This window comes from Herpailurus yagouaroundi, unplaced genomic scaffold (genome assembly GCF_014898765.1).
Source record: "Herpailurus yagouaroundi ecotype Mexico unplaced genomic scaffold, PumYag 67503, whole genome shotgun sequence".
Classification (NCBI taxonomy): Eukaryota; Metazoa; Chordata; class Mammalia; order Carnivora; family Felidae; genus Herpailurus; species Herpailurus yagouaroundi.
In genome coordinates, this window is record NW_024420310.1 from 3,688,766 (window position 1) to 3,711,605 (window position 22,840).

General features: G+C 41.3%; 2 long non-coding RNA genes across 4 annotated transcripts in view; one reads left to right on the top strand and one right to left on the bottom strand.

Annotated features, from left to right (window-relative positions):
• Positions 1–10,937, top strand: part of LOC121025113 (uncharacterized) — a 28,121-nt gene extending 17,184 nt beyond the window's left edge. Inside the window, exon 3 of the long non-coding RNA XR_005787952.1 lies at positions 10,925–10,937. This is a non-coding gene — a long non-coding RNA (uncharacterized LOC121025113). The remainder of the gene's footprint in view (positions 1–10,924) is intronic.
• LOC121025112 (uncharacterized) overlaps positions 1–22,840 on the bottom strand; it is a 35,350-nt gene that overhangs the window by 7,076 nt on the left and 5,434 nt on the right. The window contains exons 2-5 of one of the 3 annotated variants that reach the window (XR_005787950.1): positions 20,081–20,187; positions 19,864–20,007; positions 7,503–7,649; positions 5,572–5,661 (exon numbers count right to left, since the gene is read on the bottom strand). This is a non-coding gene — a long non-coding RNA (uncharacterized LOC121025112). Of the gene's footprint in view, positions 1–5,571; positions 5,662–7,502; positions 7,650–14,474; positions 14,833–19,863; positions 20,188–22,840 lie in introns of those variants that run through there. The other 2 variants (XR_005787949.1, XR_005787951.1) reach the window with 2 other exon arrangements.

The following is a 22,840-nucleotide window of genomic DNA, read 5'->3' on the forward strand; positions in this document are numbered from 1 at the left end:
TGAATTAAGTACACGAAGGTGGGAGCCTGAAGAAACAGAGGTGACTAGATTCATATAACAGAGTTTCAGAGGGGGAAAAGCTGCAAAGAGAGAGAGAGAGAAGTCCAGAGATCTTCAGGGGGTCTCTCTAAAATATTCGGGAAAATACTGATCAGTGCAAGTGATGAAACTACCCAAAACCAGGAAAACAATCACCAAAAAGCATTATAGGGAGCAGTGCCCAGAGATCATACACAGGCAGAAATAGTATCTGTTGTCCAGTTAGTGTGAGAAATCTCATAACTCAGGGAGCACCGGTTAAAGCTGTGATTCCCAATGGAAGGCAATTTTGTCCCCAAGGGAATGTTTGGCAATATCTGGAGACATTTTTGGTTTCCCAATCAGGTGCATGCTATCTAGTATGTAAAGGTCAGGGATATTGTTGAACATCCTACAATGCACAAACAGCCCCCCACTCTAAGAAATTATCTGTCCCGGCGCGCCTGGGTGGCACAGTCGGTTAAGCGTCCGACTTCAGCCAGGTCACGATCTCGCGGTCCGTGAGTTCGAGCCCCGCGTCAGGCTCTGGGCTGATGGCTCAGAGCCTGGAGCCTGTTTCCGATTCTGTGTCTTCCTCTCTCTCTGCCCCTCCCCCGTTCATGCTCTGTCTCTCTCTGTCCCAAAAATAAATAAACGTTGAAAAAAAAAATTAAAAAAAAAAAATTATCTGTCCCAAAATGTCAATAGTACAGAAGTTGACAAATCCTAGGTTTAAATAATAAAAAGGATCTTGCCTCAGGGGTAATCAAAAATTAACTCTGGACTAAAACCATGTTCCTGCCCCAACTAACAAAACTTTCGCTCATGCAAGACCAGAAAAGATCAAACTATTTCCACATAACTGCATCCCAGAACAAAGCTCAAGAATATTTATAGGAGGGGGCTCCTAGTTGCCTCCGTAGGTTAAGCGTCTGACCCTTGATTTCGGCTCAGGTAATGCCCTCATGGTTCATGAGTTCAAACCCCACATTAGGCTCTTTGCTATCAGCGTGGAACCCACTTCAGATCCTCTGTCCCGCTCTTGCTAGCCCCCCACTTGTTCTCTCTCTCTCTCTCTCAAAGTAAATAAACTTTAAAAAAAGAATATTTATAGAAGTGTCAAAATATTCAGTATCTAATAAGGTGAAACTGACAATACTTGACATCCAATAAAAATTTGCCAGACAGGCAAAGAAGAAGAAAAATACAATCTGTAACGAGGACAAAGATCTATTAAAATTGACAAAGAAATTAAATAGAGAATAAGTTAATAGAAAAGGACATTAAAACAATTATATAATTGTATTCCATTTGTTCAAGAAGCTAGAGGAAAGATTGGACATGCTGAGTAGAGAAATGGGACATATGAAATGATCCAAACCAACTTCTAGAATGTCTAAGATGAAAAATATACTGGATGGGATTTAATGACAGATGACACATTGCAGATGAAAAGACTATGAAGACATGGCCATACATAACCATCTAAAACGAAACACAGAGTGAAAACAAACTCAAAACATAAATAAGTAAACAGAGCATCAGTGAAATGGCACAACTTCAAGCAACCAAATATATATATATATATATATATATAAAACTAAATATAAAAATAAAGTTTCCAGAAGACAGAGGGGAGGGGGGAAATTCAAAAACTATTTGAAGAAATAATGGCCAAGATTTTTCAAAAGTTAATGACAACTATGAACCAGCAGAGCCAGGAAACTCAACAAACCCAAAAACAAGAAACATGAGGAAAGCTGCACTAACACATCTCATAATCAAATTGCTTGAAACCAGTGATAAAAAGAAAATCTTAAAAGTAGTCAGAGGAAGGAGAATGATACAGAAAAGACGTGTTGGCAAGGAGATGGAGAAACTGGAACTCTGGGGCTTTGCTGGTGGGAAACGTACAACAAGGAAGTATTGTGGAAAACAGTATGGTGGTTCCTCAAAGAATTAAAAACAGAATTACAGCATGATCCAGTATTTTGAATTCTGGGTATATACCTGAAAGAATTGAAAGCAGAGACTTGAACAAGTATTAACAGGTATTTGTAGATCTATGTTCACAGCCACGTTACTCTCATTAGCCAAAAATTGGAAGCAATCCAAGTGGACATCTCCAGATGAATGGATAAATTAAAAAGTGAAATATACATATAGTGAGATCTTAGTCAGCCTCCAAAAGGAAAGGAAAGGACAGATATTTTGATACATGGTACAGTGTAGATAAGCCTTGAAGGCATTATGTTAGGTGAAATAAGACAGTCACAATGGACAAATATTGTATAATCTGAGTTATATTAGTTAATAGAGTTGTCATATTTACAGAGCCAGGAAGGGCAATGGTGGCTTCAGGGACTGTGGAGAGGAAGTGAAGGGAAGCTGTTATTTAATAGGGACAAAGTTTTTGTTGTGCAAGATAAAGAGTTCTAGGGATGGATGGTGGTGATGGCTGCACAGCAGTGTGAATGTACTTAATGCTATTGACCTGGACAATTATAAATGTCTAAAATGATAAATTGTATATTACATATATTTTACCTCAATTAAAAAATGAAAGAAGATGATATTATGAATAACTTTATGCCAATAAATATGACAACTTGGATGAAGTGAATAAATTTCTTAAAAGACAGACTACCAAGGCACATCCAAGAGGAAATATGTAATGACAAGTGTTGAACATATTAAGGAAATTGAATACTTGTTAAAAACCTCCCACAAAGAAAACCTCAGGTCCAGATATCCTTCAGAGGTGAATTCTAGCAAATATGTTTTAAAAATTCTATTCAAACACTTCCAGAAAATTAAACAGGAGGGTCAACCTCCCAATTCATTCTATGAAGCCAAACCAGATAAAGATTTTTTTAAAAAAAGAAAACTACAGGTAGATATCCTTCCTGAATATAGCTATAAAAACTCTAAAAAAGTTATTCAATCCAATCCAAAAGCACGAAAAAAAAGATGGTACATCATAACCAAATGCAGTTTATACCAGGAATGCAAAGTAGGTTTAACATTCAAATATTAATTAATGTAATTTACCACTGCACAAGAATAAAGAAAATACATGTGACCATCTCAATAGAAAGAGAAAAAGTTATTTAAAAATTCCAACATCCATCAAGATTAAATCTGTCAACAAACTTGGAATAGAAGGAAACTTCCTCAATCTAATAAAGAACGTGCTTTAAAAAACACTATAACTAACATACTTAATAGTGAAAGATTGTTTTCCTGCCAAGCAAAGATGTCTACTCCTACCACTTCTATTTAACATTGTACTGGAGATCCTAGCCATTGCAATAAGGCCGTAAAGTATATATAAAAAGAAGAAATATACAAGTATATTATATATAAAGAGAGAGACACAGAGACAGGGGCTGGGGGGAGGACAGTATGTATAGAGGAATAAAGATGAAGATAACATTCATATGGAAGTCCAGACTAGGGATCCATAGACAGAAAGTATACTAGTGGTTGCTTAGTGCTGGGGGGAGGTTGGGGACAGGGTGTAGAAGGATGATAGCTAAGAGATAGAGGTGTGTTTTTTTTCTTCATGTAATGAACATAATCTAAAGTTGACTGTGGTGATGGTTGCAGGTTAGCAAGCCTGGTATCACTATACATGTATACTGGAATTGAACAATCAAGTAAATGGATGGCAATGATGGGAACCAGCTTTCTCACTGTCAGAATGGGAAGTACAGCTAAGCAAGGGGAGAAGGCTAGAATGATTGATGTGGTAATGGAGAGTTGGCTACATCAGTATGAACCCATGTTAACTTTAATATATATGCAGATGGCTACATATAGAAATATTTATAGATGTGTGTTCATGTGTATATACTCAGGTTAGTACATGCACATATATATGTTTCTTTGCTCTGTCCGTTGAGGACCTAGAAGCAAGAACCCCAATAGCAGTGAGCACGCTTAATACTTGGTCTTAGTTTAACCATTCTCCAATAAAAGGAACCAGGGCTCCTTGGAGAAATGGCTGATTCTAGGAAGGGTTAAGGATATATATAAGGTGATCCTAGAACATCTTGTACAGTAAGCAAGTGCTCAAAAGAAAACCTCCTACATTGCTGGAATTATGTCAAGGGGATACATACACAGACTGAAAGAGCTCTCAGCCACAGGAGGAACAATGGGAACAACAAAATAACATATTGGATTATAACCTGAAGTATAATATAAATGCACATGAGTCAATATTATATAATCATATGAGTGAATGAATAAATAAATGGGAGGGAAGAAACCAATCTCCCATGTAGTAGAATTCCAAATAATTTATGTAAACATTCCCCCCTCAAAGTGGTGGAGTGTCAATCCTCATGCCTTAAATATGGGCTGGGCATAGAGCCTTCCTTCCAGAGAGTACAGACGGTATGGGAGTGATTTTATGGTAGATAATCCTAACATTTTCTCATCCAGGTCAGCATCAACAGCGAGGAGTCATATGGGTAGCCTGTACTTACCCTTGACATCATGTGATGAAAACGGCACTTTATCTGTGATCTTCCAAAACCCCATTAAAGGACAAAATTCAACTGGGTAAATTTGCAGACCTAATTGGCTTTATTAAGCAATTCATGAATTGGGCAGCATCCTATCTAGCAAATCAGAGAGATATTCAAAGGAGTGTACAAAATGGGAGGTTTTTTAAACAAGGAGGGTGGGACTAGGAAGTCACCAGCAAAAGAAAAAAAAAAAAAAAAGGATTGTTTCTGGCAAGATCAGCTTCCCTTAGGGGGAATGGCAAGAGGTCTTACCATGCAGATTATCTCCTCTTCTTTTGGGAGGCAGAGAGGGCCCATGTGACAGATGACCACACTGGTACTGACCAGAAAATTCCTGACTGACCAGTTAGGAGTACCTTCTGGGGGAGGTGCAAACTATAGTTAGGTTAGATATTAAGCCCTAGTTTGGTGACTTGGCCTAGAATAAGTGACTCCATCTTGTGACTGTGGTTTTCTTCTTAACAACCCATAATCTAGGTCTAATCATGAGGAAAACATCAGACAAGTCACAATGGAAGATCATTCTACAAAATACTTGACTGGTACCCCGCCCCCCCAAACTGTCGAGATCATAAAGAACAAAGTCTCAGAAACTGTCATATTCCAGAGGAGCTCCAGGAGACATGACAACTAAATGTAAGGTGGTATGTGGTGAGGGAAACAAAGGTAAGAAAGATGTAGTTTACATTAAATTCCCTTATGGCCTGCGGCCTATTGATAGATGTCAGGACACCTGCTGCAGGTAACACTCCCCAAGGCGTTTATGGCTGCCTTAATGCCTTAATGTTTACGCCTTAAAAAACTAAAAGCAACCTTATCTTGACAATAGCTAAATCTTCTGGTCCTGTGAGACCCTGCTTTCAGCATCCAAAAATTCCTTGGAAACTAACTTTATCTCTACTCCTCCCCTCCACCCCCTGCCCCACGAAATCTAAAAGTATATCATCAGTCGCTCCTCACAACCCCAGTGCAGCTCTTCCTGCCCATGGGTCCTGTCCCCATACTTTAATAAAATCACCTGTTCGCACTGAAGACATCTCAAAAATTCTTAGTCGTTTGTTCGTGAACCCCACTTCAAATTTCATCAGTATATGTCCCAGATGGGATCCTGGAACAGAAAAAGGACATTAAGTAAACACTAAGGAAATCTGAATGAAGTGTAGACCTTCATAATCATAATGTATCCATATTGGTTTATTAATTGTGACAAGACTACCATACAAACTACTCTCAAAGTTTATTTTTTAAAAGAAACCTGATGCCCGATCCCACTCACCAGAGATTCTGATTTCATTGGTCAGCTTTGTGGCCTGAGCACTGGGAGTTTTCAAAGCCCTCCAGGTGATTCTGAGGTGCAGTGAGGTTTGAGAACCACACTGGATGCAGGCCAGGGGCTATCTGCTTATCGACCAGGTCTACTGGCCCAAGTTTAATCTGTAAAACCGTATTTCTTCAACAGTGTTTCCCTACTTCAAGCATAAACAGGTGGGCCCAGACAGAATATCTTTCCGTATTCTCCTAGATTAAATGGTGCAGTTCAAAAGAGCTACGAGCTACTGAGCACTTGAAATGTGGCTAGTATGGCTGAAGAAGCAAAATTTTCATTTAATTAAAGTTAATTAATTCAAATTTAAATACCAACATGTGACTAGTGACTAGTGATAGGTTGGACAGCACTGCTCTATACAAAAACAATCACGTTCCTAAGAAAAGATTTCTTAATGCTCTTTTTTGGCTCTGGACTACTTTCTTCTGTCTCCAGCTTTTTCTCTTCCTACAAGTTGGAGTCTCCCATTTGCCAGGAGGCATTTTTACTTTAGAACAACGGTGCCCGTGCGGAGCTACCGCGCTCCCCCACGTTGGCAGCAGAAAGGCTCCGGTCCTCCCTGGCCCTCCTCCACCTGCCGGGCCTGCTGCCGGCTGTGGGAAGCAGCCGTTGTGCTCTTGGATGAGAGCATTTCCTCCAAGCCTCGACCACCCCGCCTTTCTGGAGGAGGATGGTTCAGTCCAACTCGAATTTTTCAACTGCTCTCTGGAGTTCATTCCCAACTCCTAAAGAAGAAAGGGAAGCAGGGTCTCCTGGTGGAGGGCTGCAGATGTTCTGATATTTGTCTCTGTTTAAAAAATAGTTTCTCCCCAGCCCTCTACCATATCCACGAATTTCTACTATACTGCACAGCGAATGGCTACATTAAGCATTTGCAAGGTCTGCACCATAGTATCGCTGATAGCTCAGTGGCAGAATACGATGACACCACAGACTGCCTGGCCGGATGAGTAGTAGGGGGAAATAAGCATTCTGGAGGGAAGGGATAGATGGAGCTTTATCACAGACCACTCGCGGACTGCCGGCTCCTACTGAAAGCAAAAACCAAAACCAAGGTTTGAGACAAAGCGCTGCCAAGCTGGGGCAGCGCACCTTGTCCCTTACACGTTGCGCTGGAAGTTCAGCTGTCTTGGCTGAACAGGTGTGGGGTTTGTGTGGTTCTCACGAGGCCAAGAGGCGGGGGGAGGATGGGTTTTCTTAAAAGTAACAGCTTCAGCAGCTGAGGCTGTCCCAGGCCGATTTCACAGATCAGGACGGAATCTAGGTTATCACGAGCAATTTGCAGAGGAAAAAAACGAACTGGAATTAGCAAGGCCTCTGATCATCCGTTTTGCCACAACCACAGGACTTTGTTCAGGGCCGGTGGCTTCAGGGCTTGTTTTTGTTTTTAACAGCTTCATTGACATAGCGTTTAAATCCTATAAAAGTCACCGATTTTAAATGCACAAGTCAATGATTTTTAGCAAATTTGTATTTGTGCAACCATCGTCATTTGAGTTTTAGACCATTCCTTCTACCACAAGATCTCTCGTGCCCATTCGGTCACTACCACTACGTATCATCCCCAACCTCCCCCAGGCCTTAGGCAGCCACTGATTTACTTGTCATCTCTATGGGTTTACCTGGACACTCCGTGTAAATGGAATCAGCAATATGAAGTATTTTGGGATTGGCTTCTTTCTCTCGGCATGTTTTCAAGGTTCATCTATGGCACAGCACGCATCTGCACTTCATTCCTTTTTATGGTGGAATAGTATCCAATCGTGTGGCTGATGAGGGAGTGTGAGGCAGGCTGAGGGCAAAACCCAAGCTAGCACCCCGCCCCCTCCCAGGTGGGACACGTGTGATATTCCTTGGACACTCCCAGCTACCCCAAAACAAAACAAAACAAAAGACAAAAAACAAAAGGTTAAACTGATAAGTCTCCACCCGTTTACCAGAAAAGGCAATCCCATCGACAGCCTAAAGTCCAGGAACTCTCTACTATCTTCAAGTTAATGTTTTGCTAGAGGGAAAGACAACCTTAGCTTGACAACAGCTAGGCCTCCAGTAAGTCTTGACCGTGTGAAGTCTCTTTGGAAACTCCCTCTCCCCGGACTCAACCCCCAGCACTTACAGTGCAGCTCTTCCTGCCCATGGATCCTGTCCCCATGCTTCAATAAAATCACTTTTTTTTTGCACCAAAGACGTCTTCAAGAATTCTTTCCTGGCCATCGCCTCCAGACCCCACAAACCACCCCACCATCACCCCAAAACTTCATCATGGCTATACCACATTTTGTCTATCCATTCATCAGTCAATGGACATTTGGGTTGTTTTGTCTACTATGAATAATGATGCTATAAATGTTTGCGAAAGAGTTTTCATTTGAACAGATATTTTCAATTCTTTTGGGTATGTGCTTGGAGTGGACTTGCCAAATCATGGTAACTCTAGGTCTAACCTTTTGAGGAACTGCTGAACTGTTTTCTGAAGTGACTGGGCCATTGTGCATCCCCATTGGCAATGTATGAGGGTTCCCTTTTCTGCACATCCTCACTGGCATGTTATTTCTCCTTTCTAAGAACTAGAGCCTTTCTAGGAGGGGTGAGGTGGCATATCCTTATGTTTGGATTTACATTTCTCTACTGGCAAGTGATGTCGAAGAGCTTTTCATGGGCTTACTAGCCATTCATAAATGTTTTGCGTTGAAATTTTTAATGGAGTCAATTGGGTATCTTTTTATTATTGAATTGCAAGAGTTTTATTTAGATTGTGGATACAAGTTCCTCATCAAACCTATTTGCAAATACTGTCTCCAATTCTCTAGGCTATCTTCTTACTTTCTTAATAATGTTTCTGGAAGAATGTAAGTTTTTAATTTTGAGGAAGTCCAATTTATGATCTTTTCTTCTTTTACTGATTGTGTTTTGTAAAAAATCGTCTCTAAGCAATTTTCACCTAATCCCAGGTTAGAAAGATATTCTCCAATTTTTTCTACTAAAGTCTTTACAGATAACAAACTCCTATCCTTCTACCTCAACCAATATACCTTCATAACAACATGGAAGGCCAGGCTCAAATGGAAAATTCTTGGACTCAAAATTCTACACCTAAATGTAGTGACATGGAGAATACCAGCTTCCAGCAACTGACCCACCAACTATATCCCCCTTGAGTCCTCACTCTGGGCTCTCCCTCACTGAGATGGACCTCACGCTTGCATCTGTGGACTTACTAGCCCATGCTTGTGAGTTTCATCCCCACTGTCCCCAAATGGCAAACAGCTGCCTCCTGGCCACCCCTCAATCACATAGGTGCCCATATCAATTGCAGGTGTGTCCCCAGAAAGGCAGGCCTCAGAAAGGAGCTTGTGAAGACTCTGGAAACAGGCTTGTGGCTGTTTAGGCAGGGAATTTCAGCTTCCCAGGTATCTATTGTGTTGTCTAGAAGGAGGCCAGGGGCCCTGTGCAGGCACATCTCTTTGGTTCCACTGTCTCTTCCTCAAAGTGATGCCCTCTAAAGCATAGGGACCAGAGTGGGCCTCTTGTATGGGTCTAAGTGTGGCTGCCAAATCCTCAGGGGGGAGAAAGAGGAGAACTAATGGCCAGTGGCCCCAGGAATTTGCCCACAGGAAGCCTTGCTCCTCCGTGGACTCCTATCCAACACTGAAGACAGAAATGGGCAGCTAGGGCAAGATGACCAAATTAATCCATCTCTATCAAGGCAAAGGGGTGGGGGAAGCAACCCTCAGAGGGAATGATTTGGTCTTAGACCTTACAAACCTGGGCTACTATTTACCACCACTTTCCTGTCCTTTAAGACTTAAAAGCCCTCATCAAAGGAAAAAAAAAAAAAGAGCAGAATTTTTTGGTAATTTTCTATGGTAATGAATGGTCACTAAACTTATTTGTGGTGACCATTTCACAATATATACAGTATTGATCGTTATGTTGTATGCCTGAAACCAATATAATATGTCAAAATTATACCCCCCCAAAAAAAATTCTCAGGGACACCTGGGTGGTTCAGTAGGTTCAGCAGCTGACTTTGGCTCAGGTCAGGATCTCACCATCCGTGAGTTGGAGCCATGTGTCGGGTTCTGTGCTGACAGCTCGGATCCTTGAGCCTGCTTCGGATTCCGTGTCTCCCTCTCTCTCTGCCCTTCCTCCTCTCACACTCTCTCTCTCAAAAATAAATAAACATTAAAAAAAAAATTCTCTGAACATTGCCTATGTCCCCTGGGGCACAACATTGTCCCTGGTTGAAAACCACTATCTTAGATGGAATATTCTACAGCCTTGACAATGATAGGTTTACAAATTATATGTAATAGAAAATGCCTATGTAACAATATAAAAAAGCAGAATGAAAATATATATTCATAACAAGGCCACAATTCCTCTAGTTGTTTGGATGGCCTGAAGTCCCTCTCAGAATAGAGAGCCCCAGCACATTCCCACCTTCACAATGAGCTGCCTGGTTTGAGCAGAGCCAGAAACTCTGTTTATTCATGCATGAGCAAGCTGCTGATAGGAAGGCAGTGCAATGCGGGGCGACATTCAGCTCTGGACTGGCCATGAATTAGTGTGCTTATGTGTTGCAATTCCCTTGGTGCAGGTGGGACATATGATACTCATTCACTCAGCACCAAGGGCTGGCCGGGGACTCAGGACCAACTCAGCAGCAGCAATCTGTCATCTGTCACACACCTTCTTGTATTGCCTTTCTCAGCTTGGCTGGAGCCTCTGAGACACGCGCAAGGAACCATTTCAAAGGCTGCCCTAGACACTATAACTCTGTTGTGGTAGAAGCTTACAGAAGACAGATGCCTCCAAGAGAGGGATGGCAACCAAATCTTGGGGCATGCAGATACCCGGCAAACTGGAAATATTTTTGAAAAGGAAGAGGAATTGGAGTTGGCCCATGCACAATGATAACAGATGAGTGCTTTCAGGAACAAAGAAACATACAGCTGCCAGAGCTTCGATGAGCTCCCTATTAGATGCATCTATATTATAGAGACAGAGACAGAGGATTGTACCTGACAGTGTGAAACTTAAGAGGGAAAGAATGTGGTGAGCCACAGCATCCCAGAGATGACTGCCCAGGTCCCATTCAGAGCACTGATTTCTATTCTTTATGGATTTGGGGAAATACTGGTACTATCTCTCCATAAAACAATTATGATCAAGTTATGGACATCCTAATTTTTTCTCTCTTCAGGGTTCTGTTCACCACCCATCTTCCTTTCCATTGCCCATGTCCAAAAATTGTGATGGCGTATGGTGTAGAAAATTCACTTTAGTAAATTTTGGGTCTTTAAATTATTTATGCATTTAACGAACACTTCCTGAGGTTTACGATGTGCTAAGCCCCATGCTGGATGTTGGGACTATCATGATGAATGGAACAAACATGGGCCCTGATCTCATGGCATCTGCATTCTATCAAGGGAGAAGGGTAGACAGAAATAAACACAGAAGCATAATAGAAATGTCATCAAGTAATGACAGATGACTATGAGGACAACATAGCAGATTGGCAAGCAACTGGAAGGAGGGTGGTCAGAAAAAGCATCTCTCGAGATAACCTTTGAGCTGAGAACTGAATGGGGAGAAGGAGGAAGCCCTGCGAAGACCTGGGGGGAAAGCATCATAGGTGAAGAGAACAACTGATAAAAATGCCGTGAAGCAGGAAGGAGCTTAGGTTGTCGGAGGAACAGCAAGGAGGAGAAAGAGGAAAAGAAGGAATAGTAGAAGATGATATTTGAAAGGCAGGTGGAAACGGGTCATCCAAGGCCTGGCAGTCCATGGTAGTATGTTAGGATTCTATTGCAAGTAAAATTATAATTCTTGGGAGGGGTTTACGCATCCATCCCTCCATCTTTTGGTACTAGCATCCCAATTTCCTCGTTGGAAATGTCTTCTTTCCCCATCGGGAACAGTCCAGTGGGACCATCAGTCTGGATGTACCAGACCCTTGGCACAAGACCAAGCTAAATTAATAGAGTGCACTCTTGCTGGAGATTTTTTCCTGTTGATTTTATAACATCTTTATTGAGATGTAATTGACACACCATACAATTCACCTCGTTAAAGTGGACAATTCAATGGTTTTTAATATATCCAGATCTGGGCAACCATCACTCCAGTTGATTTCAGAATATTTTCATCACCTCAAAAAGAAACCCTGTACCATTTAGCTCTCGTTCCCTCTACCTTCTTTCATCCCTCCCCCACTCCAGTCCTAAGCAACACTAATCTATTCTCTGCCTCTGTAGGATTCCCTTTTCTGGCTATATACCTTGAATGACATCATATAATCAGTGGTCTTTCATGTCTGGCTTCTTTCACTTAACTTTCTAACACTTTTGAGGGTTATCCATGTTGTCACATGTATGAGTACATCATTGCTTTTAATGGCTGAATAACATTCCACTGTATGGATAGATCACATTTTGTTTATTTGTTCTTCAATTGATGGACATTTGGGTTGTTACTTTTTGACTATTATGACTAATGCTGCTATGAATGCTTGTATACAAGTCTTTGTGTGGTCATATGTTTCCCATTCTCTTGGTTAGACACCTAGGACTGGATTTGCTGGGCCATATAGCTACTCTATGTGTAATATTGTGAGGAACTGTCAAACTGGTTTGCACCTTGGCTGCACCAATTTACATTACAAAGAGCAATGTATGAGGGTTCCAATTTCTCTATAGCCTCACCAGCAGTTGTTATTTTCCATTAAAAAAAAATTACAGCCATCTTAGTCAGTACCTAATTATGTTTAGAAGCATCTAGAAGCGGTACCTAACTGTGCTTTTGATTTCATTTCCCTAATGCCCAGTGATATTGAACATCTTTTCATGAGTTCACTGTCCTTTTTCTATCTTTTTTGGAGAAATACCTATTCAAATCCTTTGCCCACTTCTTTAATTGACTTCTCTGTCTTTTTTTTGTTGAGTTTAAAGAGTTATTTATATATTCTGGATGCTAGATCCTTATTAGATATATATGATTTGCAAGTATTTTCTCCGAAGATTTAAATTACAGTGCATCAGAGATTTTAATCATGATGACATCTACTTTATTTTTTCCTTGGTTGCTTGTGCTTTTGGTGTCATATATAAGAAACCATTGCCTTGGGGTGCCTGAGTGGCTCATCGGGTTAAGTGTCTGACTTCGGCTCAGGTCATGATCTTACAGTTTGTGGGTTCACCACACATCAGACTCTGTGATGACAGCTGAGAGCCTGGAGCTTGTTTTGGATTCTGTGTCTCCCTCTCTCTCTGCCTATCCCTGCTAGCTCTCGCTCTCTTTCTCTCTGTCTCTCTCAAAAATGAATAAACATTAAAAAAATTTAAACAAAAAAGAAACCATTGCCTAGTCCAAGGTCATGAATATTTACAAAATGTTTTCTCCTAAGAATTAGTTTTAGCTCTTATATTTAGATCTTTGATTTATTTTTTGTATATGGTGTGAAGGAGTTTCAGATTAACTTCTTTGCATGCAGATACCCAGTTATTGGGATATGTTGTTGTTTGGTGGTTTGGTGACTTTTCTGAACTAATTCTGTAAATCTATATTCTTTGTTGTGTGTAGCCACTAAAGTCTCTCTTCTTTTAGCTTAACAATCAGCTGATGATTGGAGAAAGATTTCCTTAACCTGATAGGACACTGCTCCATCCCAAATTTTCTTAGCTAGAAAGTCACCTAATTTATAGTGGGTTTGTGGCATCTAAACACCATCTAAACAGTCCTTGGGAATGCTGTCAATAATTTTTATTAGGATGAATTAAGGTTCTTCTGAGGGCATTTAGTTGCTTCCTGCATAGTATGGGGGAAAGGAAACACTGCTGTGAAGTAGGTGGCCTAAAGGTGGTTTCTTTGTCTATGTTTTATTAGGGGGTGACCCTTTCACCCAACATATATCACACCTCTCCCCATTCAGTTTCTGGCAATCTAAACACTGATGTTGTCACACACACACATACACACACACACACACACACACACACACACACACACAAACACAAAGCCCTTTTCCTCCTTGCTTATTGGTTAAATGTTAAGAATGAAATTTTGCATCAGTGTTCAGTTCTCAGCCAGTCTTTATCCATAATGTCTGGCTAACTTGTGGGCCTGTCACTGTGGGTCCCCAACTCTCCAGAACCTCACCTTCTCCCTTTTCACAACCTGTCTCTTCTCTTCCCTTATTTCCCTTCTTCTTCATGATCATAGCACCCTCTCTCTCTCTCTCTCTCTCTCTCTCTCTCTCACACACACACACACACACACCCCTACCTCCTGGAATAAGAGGCTTCTCAAAGGTTGACGATTTTATTTTAATCATCATCATCTCTGTTCCATATGGTGTTAGACCTTGTAGGATTGTCATTTGGCAGGGTCTTCTGGGCCTGAACTCAGTGATCTGAGTGTACGCTACTACTCAATTTTTGTAAAAGGCTGAAACTTCTTGTTTTTTTTCACTCTCTTCACCTTCCTTGGAATTGTTGTACCAATATGAGAGGATTTTTTTCTTGACTTTCCACAAAGCAGTCTTTTTATTCCCCTCTGTATCTTGTTTACCTGGAAGGGCAACAGGGTGATTCCAGAAGGGCAATGGGTTGGAGGAAGAAGGTGGGGACTGAATGGAAAGGAAGGTTTCATGAGAAGGGGCACAGGTTAATGTGGAGTTTTGTGCCAGGCAAGGAAAGGGTGGGAGTCTTGGGGGAAGGGAATCAAAGGGAAAGAAGAGGAGGGAATTGGGTGAGGTGGTCTCACCTTGCCAGTCCCTGTGGATCTGGGTTGATAGTGGTTCTTTCTCTTCTTCTTTTTTGTGTTTGGGGTTAATTGTCTTGTGCTTAGTGTTGGTTGTTTCATAACTGTGCTCACTCCCTCTGGCTTCCTGGTAACTTTAGCCGTGTTGAAACCTCCCAATGGTCTTCTCCAGAGCTCCTGACCAGACTGTAAAATACCCCTTAGTGGTACAATGAGGAGCCACACCCTTTGGCCTTGTTTGTTCAGTTAGGCACTCGCCCCAGCCAGTAGGGGATATGCTGGGTGGGTGGGTGTGAGCTTAGACATCACAAAGAATCACTCCTGGCTCCTCCCTGGGGGTGGGGGTGCTGGGTAAACCAAGAAGGTCTGGTTGGAGAGAGTGGGAATTTTCTCAACAACCCTTTCAAGAGCTTTCCTGAACTGACCCACCATTCTTTCTCATCATCTGCACACATGGCAGGCAGAGGGTGTTTCCTCCAAGCCCTGCCCTTTAGCCACTCTCATTCTTTGTTTCATTCTGTTCTTGCCTATATTTCACTGTTGCCTAATATTTTGGATGTCTTACCTAAAATTCTTCCAAGATAATGTGACTATGTTTGTCTATGGAGATGCTAATCACCCCACTTCTTTTCAACAGTTGTCTTTTATGCACCTTGAAGACCATTCACATCTTGGCTATTACCAGGAAACTTTTCCCACTGTCTTTGTCAAGCTCCTCAGTTTTCTATTTTATAGTCTGAAATTGCTGCCTTTGTCAGCAGTCAAAACAGTGTGGTACTGGCATAAGGATACACCCACAGATCAATCCAGTAGAAGTGAGAGTCCAAAAATAAGCCCATATATCTAGAGATATTTGTTATTGAGAACAGTGTCAAGAACATTCAATGGGAAACAATAGTTATTTCAACAGATGGTGTTTTGACAACTGGATATCCATACACAAAAGAATGAATTTGGATCCTACCTCACATCATATACTCCAAATGGATCATAGACCTAAACGTAAGAGCTAAAACTGTTAAACTCTTAGAAGAAACACAGGCAAAAATCTTCATGACACTTGAATAGGCTATAGTTTCTTAGGTATGACAATAAAAGCCAAAACAGTAGAAGGAAAATTTGATAAATTGACACCAAAATTAAAACCCTGTGATTCAGGGGTGCCTGGGTGTTTCAGTTGGTTAAGTGTCCAACTTTGGCTCAGGTCATGATCTCATGGTTCATGGGTTCGAGAGCCCTGTGTCAGGCTCTGTGTTGACAGCTCAGAGCCTGAAGCCTGCTTCAGATTCTGTGTCTCCCTCTCTCTCTTCCCCTCCCCCACTTGCACTGCCTCTCTCTTTCTCTCTCAAAAATAAGTAAACATTAAAAAATTAAACAAACAGGAAAAAAAACACCCTGTGATTCAACAGACCTCATGAAGAAAGTGAAGAGACAGAAATGAATGCACAGAACAGGAAAAAAAACTATACGTCATATATCCATAACTAAAATTTATCCAGGTAATATAAAGAACTCTTTCAACTCAATAATAAAAAGACAACCCAATTTAAAAGTGGGAAAAAGAATGAGGAGGTCAAAGTTTCACTCCTCACAGATGACATGATACTCTATATGGAAAACCCAAAAGATTCCACCAAAAAACTGCTAGATTCATGAATTCAGCAAAGTGGCAGAATATAAAATCAATGTACAGAAATCAGTTGCATTCCTATACACCAACAATGAAGCAACAGAAAGAGAAATCAAGGAATCGATCCCATTTACAATAGCACCAAAAACCATAAAATACCTAGGAATAAATCTAACCAAAGAGGTGAAAAATCTATACACTGAAAACTATAGAAAGCTTATGAAAGAAATTAAAGAAGGCACAAAGAAATGGAAAAACATTCCATGCTCATGGATTGGAAGAACAAATATTTTTAAAATGTCAATACTACACAAAGCAATCTACGTATTCAATGCAATCCCTATCAAAATAACACTAGCATTCTTCACAGAGCTAGAACAAACAATCCTAAAATTTGTATGGAACCAGAAAATACCCCAAATAGCAAAAGCAATCTTGAAAAAGAAAACCAAAGCAGGAGGTATCACAATCCCAGACGTCAAGCTATACTACAAAGCTGTGATCATCAAGACAGTATGGTACTGGCACAAGAACAGACACTCAGATCAATGGAACAGAATAGAGAACCCAGAAATGGACCCACACACATATGGCCAACTCATCTTTGACAAAGCAGGAAAGAATATCCAATGGAATAAAGACAGTCTCTTCAGCAAGTGGTGCTGGGAAAACTGGACAGCGACATGCAGAAGAATGAACCTAGACCACTTTCTTACTCCATACACAAAAATAAACTCAAAATGGATGAAAGACCTAAACATAAGACAGGAAGCCATCAAAATCCTCGAGAAAGCAGGCAAAAACCTCTTTGATCTTGGCCGCAGGAACTTCTTACTCAACACGTCTCTGAAGGCAAGGGAAACAAAAGCAAAAATGAACTACTGGGACCTCATCAAAATAAAAACTTCTGCACATCAAAGGAAACAATCAACAAAACTAAAAGGCAACTGACAGAATGAGAGAAGATATTTGCAAATGACATATCAGATAAAGGGTTAGTATCCAAAATCTACAAAGAACTTATCAAACTCAACACCCAAAAAACAAATAATCCAGTGAAGAAATGGGCAAAAGACATGAATAGACATCTCTCCAAAGAAGACATCCAGATGGCCAACCGACACGTGAAAAACTGCTCCACATCACTCATCATCAGGGAAATACAAATCAAAACCACAACGAGATGCCACCTCGCACCTGTCAGAATGGCTAACATTAACAACTCAGGCAACAACAGATGTTGGCGAGGATGTGGAGAAAGAGTATCTCTTTTGCATTGTTGGTGGGAATGCAAGCTGGTGCGGCCACTCTGGAAAACAGTATGGAGGTTGCTCAAAAAACTAAAAATAGAACTACCCTACGACCCAGCAATTGCACTACTAGGCATTTATCCAAGGGATAGAGGTGTGCTGTTTTGAAGGGACACAGGCACCCCCATGTCTATAGAAGCACTATCAGCAATAACCTAAGTATGGAAAGAGCCCAAATGTCCATCAGTGGATGAATGGATAAAGAAGAAGTGGCATATATATACAATGGAGTATTACTCAGCAATCAAAAAGAATGAAATCTTGCCATTTGCAACTACGTGGATAGAACTAGAAGGTATTATGCTAAGAAAAATTAGTCAGCCAGAGAAAGACAAATATCATATGACTTCACTCATAAGAGGACTTTAAAAGACAAAACAGATGAACATAAGGGAAGGGAAGCAAAAATAATATAAAAACAGGGAGGGAGACAACACATAAGAGACTCTTAAATATGGAGAACAAACAGAGGGTAACTGGAGGGATTGTGGGAGGGGGGATGGGCTAAATGGGTAAGGGACATTAAGAAATCTACTCCTGAAGGGGTGCCTGGGTGGCTCAGTCAGTTAAGCGTCCAACTTCGACTCAGGTGATGATCTCACGGTTTGTGGGTTCAAGCCCCGTGTCAGGCTCTGTGCTGACAGCTCAGAGCTCAGAGCCTGGAACCTGCTTCAGATTCTGTGTCTCCCTCTCTCTCTGCCCCTCCCTGGCTCACACTCTGTCTCTCTCTCTCTCTCTTTCTCTCTCTCAAAAATAAATAAACATTAAAAAAAATTTTTAAAGAAAAAAAAGAAATCTCCTGAAATCATTGATGCACTATATGCTAACTAACTTGGATGTAAACTAAAAAAACAAATTAAATAAAGTGATAAAAAAATAAAATAAAATAACAAAAATAATAAATGAATGAATGAATGAATAAATAAATAAATAAATAAATAAAAGTGGGCAAAAGACCTGTAAGATGCTTCTCCAAAGAAGATACACCAGTGGTCAATAAGCATATAAAAAGGTACTCAACATTATTAGTCACCAAAAAAAATGCAAATCAAAACCAAAATGAGGTACCACTTCACACCCACTAGGATATAGATAAGTAAAAAGTAAGCTAATAACATGTATTGATGAGATTGTAAAACATTGGAACCCTCATACCCTGCTTATGGGAATGTAAAATGGTGCAGCAGTTTGAAAAAAAATGTGCAGTTCCCCAAAAAGCTAAACATAGAGTTACCACATGACCATGTGCGTATCGTTGCTACAAACATTCATGAACAAGTTTTGGGCAGATGCGGTTTTCATTTCTCATGGGAACTCCGCTCCTAGGTCCATACCCATGAGAAATGAAAACTACGTCCACACAAAAACTCATACACGAATGTTCCTGGCAGCATTATTCCCAATAGCCAAAAGGTGGAAACAACTCAAATGTCCACCAACTGGTGAATGGATACATAAAATGTGGGATATTCTTTGGCCATAAAATAAATGGAATTCAAATACATGCTACACCATGCGGGAGCCTTGAAAACATCATGCTAAGTGAAAGAAACCAGTTGCAAAGGACTACATATTATGATTCCATTTACATGAAATGTCTACAATAGGCAAAGCTATAAACACAAAAGGCACTAGTGGTGGCATAAGGCTAGTCAGGGAATAGGGAGATTGGAAGGTGATGATTATGGTGTGCAGAGCTTCTTTTGGTCATCATGAAAATATTCTAAAATTGATTTAGATGAAGACTGCAGAACTCTGTGCATGTATTAAGACAACGAATGGTACGTTATAAACAGGTGGATTGTATGGTAGGTGAATCATATCTCAATAAAGCTGTTAAAAAAAAAAAACAATGAACAAGAACCGTCCTCATAAAGGTAGTTTACTAGTTAGTGCTTTATAACCAAAAAGTACTTTGCAATCAGACCTGGTTCTGAGTCTTGACTCTACCACCTACAAGCTGTGTGGCCTTAGGTGAATCATTTCCCCCTTTCTGGCTCTCAGTTTCCTCTTCTGTAAAACATGCTTAACAGTACGATCTACCTTATACGGTGATTGTAAGGGTTAAATTAAATGGTGATTTTTCAGACGTGAAAATATGAAGACCCCAAGAATATATTTGTGGACTCTTGAGCATATGCCCCCTGGTCTGAAGTTTAAGAAACGCTGCCATCTCTGTTCATCACAATCACCAAAAGCAGTGCTGAAACAGACAAGGAAGGCATGTATCACAGTTCACTTATGTGGGGTCCCCAAGATCATCCAGAATATACTCACTCATTAGATGTAACAGAACAGGGGCGCCTGGGTGGCTCTGTCGGTTAAGCATCCAACTCTTGGTTTCAGGTCAGGTCGTGAGCTCACCATTCATGGGCTTGAGCTCTGAGCTTGGGATTCTCTCTCGCAAAATAAATAAAGAAACTGAAAACAAACTTACAAAAAATAAATAGATCTAAACAGAACATTTTATACTTACTGCAGAGAACTCACTGACCTTAACCTCCTTGAGAATATCTCCGTGGCAACTGTCACTCTCATATTCCGCTGGAGGAGTATAAAGTGTTACAACTACTTTGAACAACTGGTTGGCAGTCAGTTTACCTACAATGGAATATTAGTCGGCATTACAAAGGAAGGAAATTCTTAAACGTTTATTTATTTATTTTTGAGAGACAGACAGAGAGAGAGAGAGAGAGAGAGTGCAAGCGGGGGAGGGGCAGACAGAGAGGGAGACACAGAATCCGAAGCAGGCTCCAGGCTTCGCGAGCTGTTCAGTACAGAGCCCAGCCTGGAGGTTCGAACTCACAAACCGTGAGATCATGACCTGAGCCGAAGTCGGGTGCTTAACCGACTGAGCCACCCAGGCACCCCTCGAATATGGCTTAGTGCATGATAACAAGGAGGTGCATGAGGAACATTTGTTTCTTTATTCTATTTTCGTGAGATGCAAGAGAAAAGAAAATATGCATTAATAAAAACTTCTTTGAAGTGTAATGCTTGCATGCCCTGCTTAAGTATTAAAACTGCCAGTTGTTCATATTCACAAGACTATTTTCTTGCAAAAGCTAATTTGACTGTGACTTCTAATGAGACGTAAGTGGATACAACGACTCAGGAATGGAAGAGATAGAGAATTATCTGCAACTTGCATCTGACTCATCAGTATGCCGGATTAGACTCCTCAATAGCCACTGGCCATAGTATGACTGTTGAAAATATGTCCAGGGGTGCCTGGGTGGCTCAGTCGGTTGAGCGTCCGACTTTGGCTCAGGTCATGATCTCGCGGTCTGTGAGTTTGAGCCCCACGTTGGGCTCTGTGCTGACAGCTCAGAGCCTGGAGCCTGCTTCAGATTCTGTGTCTCCCTCTCTTTCTGCGACTCCCCCACTCGTGCTCCGTCTCTCTCAAAAATAAACATAAAACAATTTTTTCAAAAAGGAAGAAATTCTGAACCACACTACAACATGAAACCCTGAGGACATTATGCTAAGTGAAATAAGCCAGTCACAAAAAGATAAATACTGTGTGATTCTACTTCTACTGTGTGATTTTCCACTTAGAGTAGTCAAAATCAGAGACAGAAAGTAGAATGGTGGTTGTCAGAGGATGTGGGGAGGGTAGAATGGGGAATTGCAGTTCGATGGGTATAGAGTTTCAATTTTGCAAGATGAAAACATTCTAGAAATCTGTTAAACAACAATATGATATTGTTCATACTACTGAACTATACACTAAAAAATGATTGATGGCACATTTGATGTTTTCTGTTTTTTAACCACAATTTTAAAAAATAAAAATAAAATAAAGCACTTTCTAAGTTACAAAAAGAAAGAAAGAAAGAAGGAAAGACAAAGCTTCTCACCTCAAGTCCAACACAGCGGTCCTCCTCCTTGGCTGCATTTTGGAATCACCTAAGATTTAAAATTTTCTGATGCCTGAGCCCCACCTTAGAGACTCTGACCACCTTTGTCTGGGGCATGGACGAATAATTTAGGTGACTCTAGAATTTAGGTGATTCTAAAATACAGCCATGACCACTGAACTAGAGATTCAGAGTTGGTGTGGAGGTCTCCCTGGGGGCTCTGGATGGAGTTTCCAGGCCCGGTGCACTTGAAGGGGCTGAGATGAAGTAGTCAGTGGGGACGGAGAGGAGATGGAATCGGCTGAGCTTGCTGATGATTGGAGTAGTTGTAGGGCACCATGGGTAACTTCTGGGTTCCTGACTGGAACACAGGAAGGATGGCAGCGTGATTGCATCAGGTGGGGAGACCTGAGGGCAGGGGCTTTGCAGGGAAAGACCATGGGGTCGGTTTAGGAGACCTGTGGACACTGAAATGCCTGTCAGAGGTCTGTGGAGAGACAGTGAGCAGGGAATTGGATCTTGCAGTGTGGAGCGTGGGGACAGGTCCGAGGCAGAGGTCAATTTGGATAACGCTGAAAGGCACAGGGATTGATGAGATCACCCTGGAGAGGAAGTGTAGCGCAGGCACGCAGAAGTTTCGGAACCGGACTCGTGAGTACTCCAATTCCGGCTTGGGAAACGGAAAATAAGAAGGGATTTTTTTAAATGGTAAACATGAGAGGCACCTGGGCGGCTCAGTCGGTTGAGCGTCAGACTTCTGCTCAGGTCACCGTCTCACAGTTCGTCAGTTTGAGCCCCGCATGGGGCTCTGTGCTGACAGCTCAGAGCCTGGAACCTGCTTCAGATTCTGTGTCTCCCTCTCTCTGCCTCTCTCCCGCTCATGCACTCTCTCTTGCTCTCTCTCTCTCTCAAAAATAAATAAACATTAAAAAAATTTCAAATGGTAAACATGATAATGGGTAATATTTATTAGCAATCAATTTGTGCTGAGCCCTACTCTCCAAGCCCTGTTCTCAAAACTTTACTGTTTTAACTTGACACACAATTGTTTGGTTGTGGGAAATGAAGCATCCAACTACATTTTGATTTTTGGCAGCTGAGAGCTTTCAAGCCCCATCCCTCCCTTCCCTTTTGCCCCATATCTGAGTGAGTCAGGTGCTCTGTCCCCCAGCAGAGATTTCAAACCGTGAAAGGCCCTGCATCCACGCACAAAGTCCCACCCCAGCTCCACTCCCCATGACAACAAACACCCGAAGCTGCCATTCCCCCCTAATGGGAACCTGAGCCCTTCTCCTTGGGACTCCTGCTGAGGGTTCCTTTGTGAGTAACCAACTGTTTTAGTTTCCTACGGCTGCTGTAACAAACTGCCAGGAATCCAAGGGCGTAAACAATAG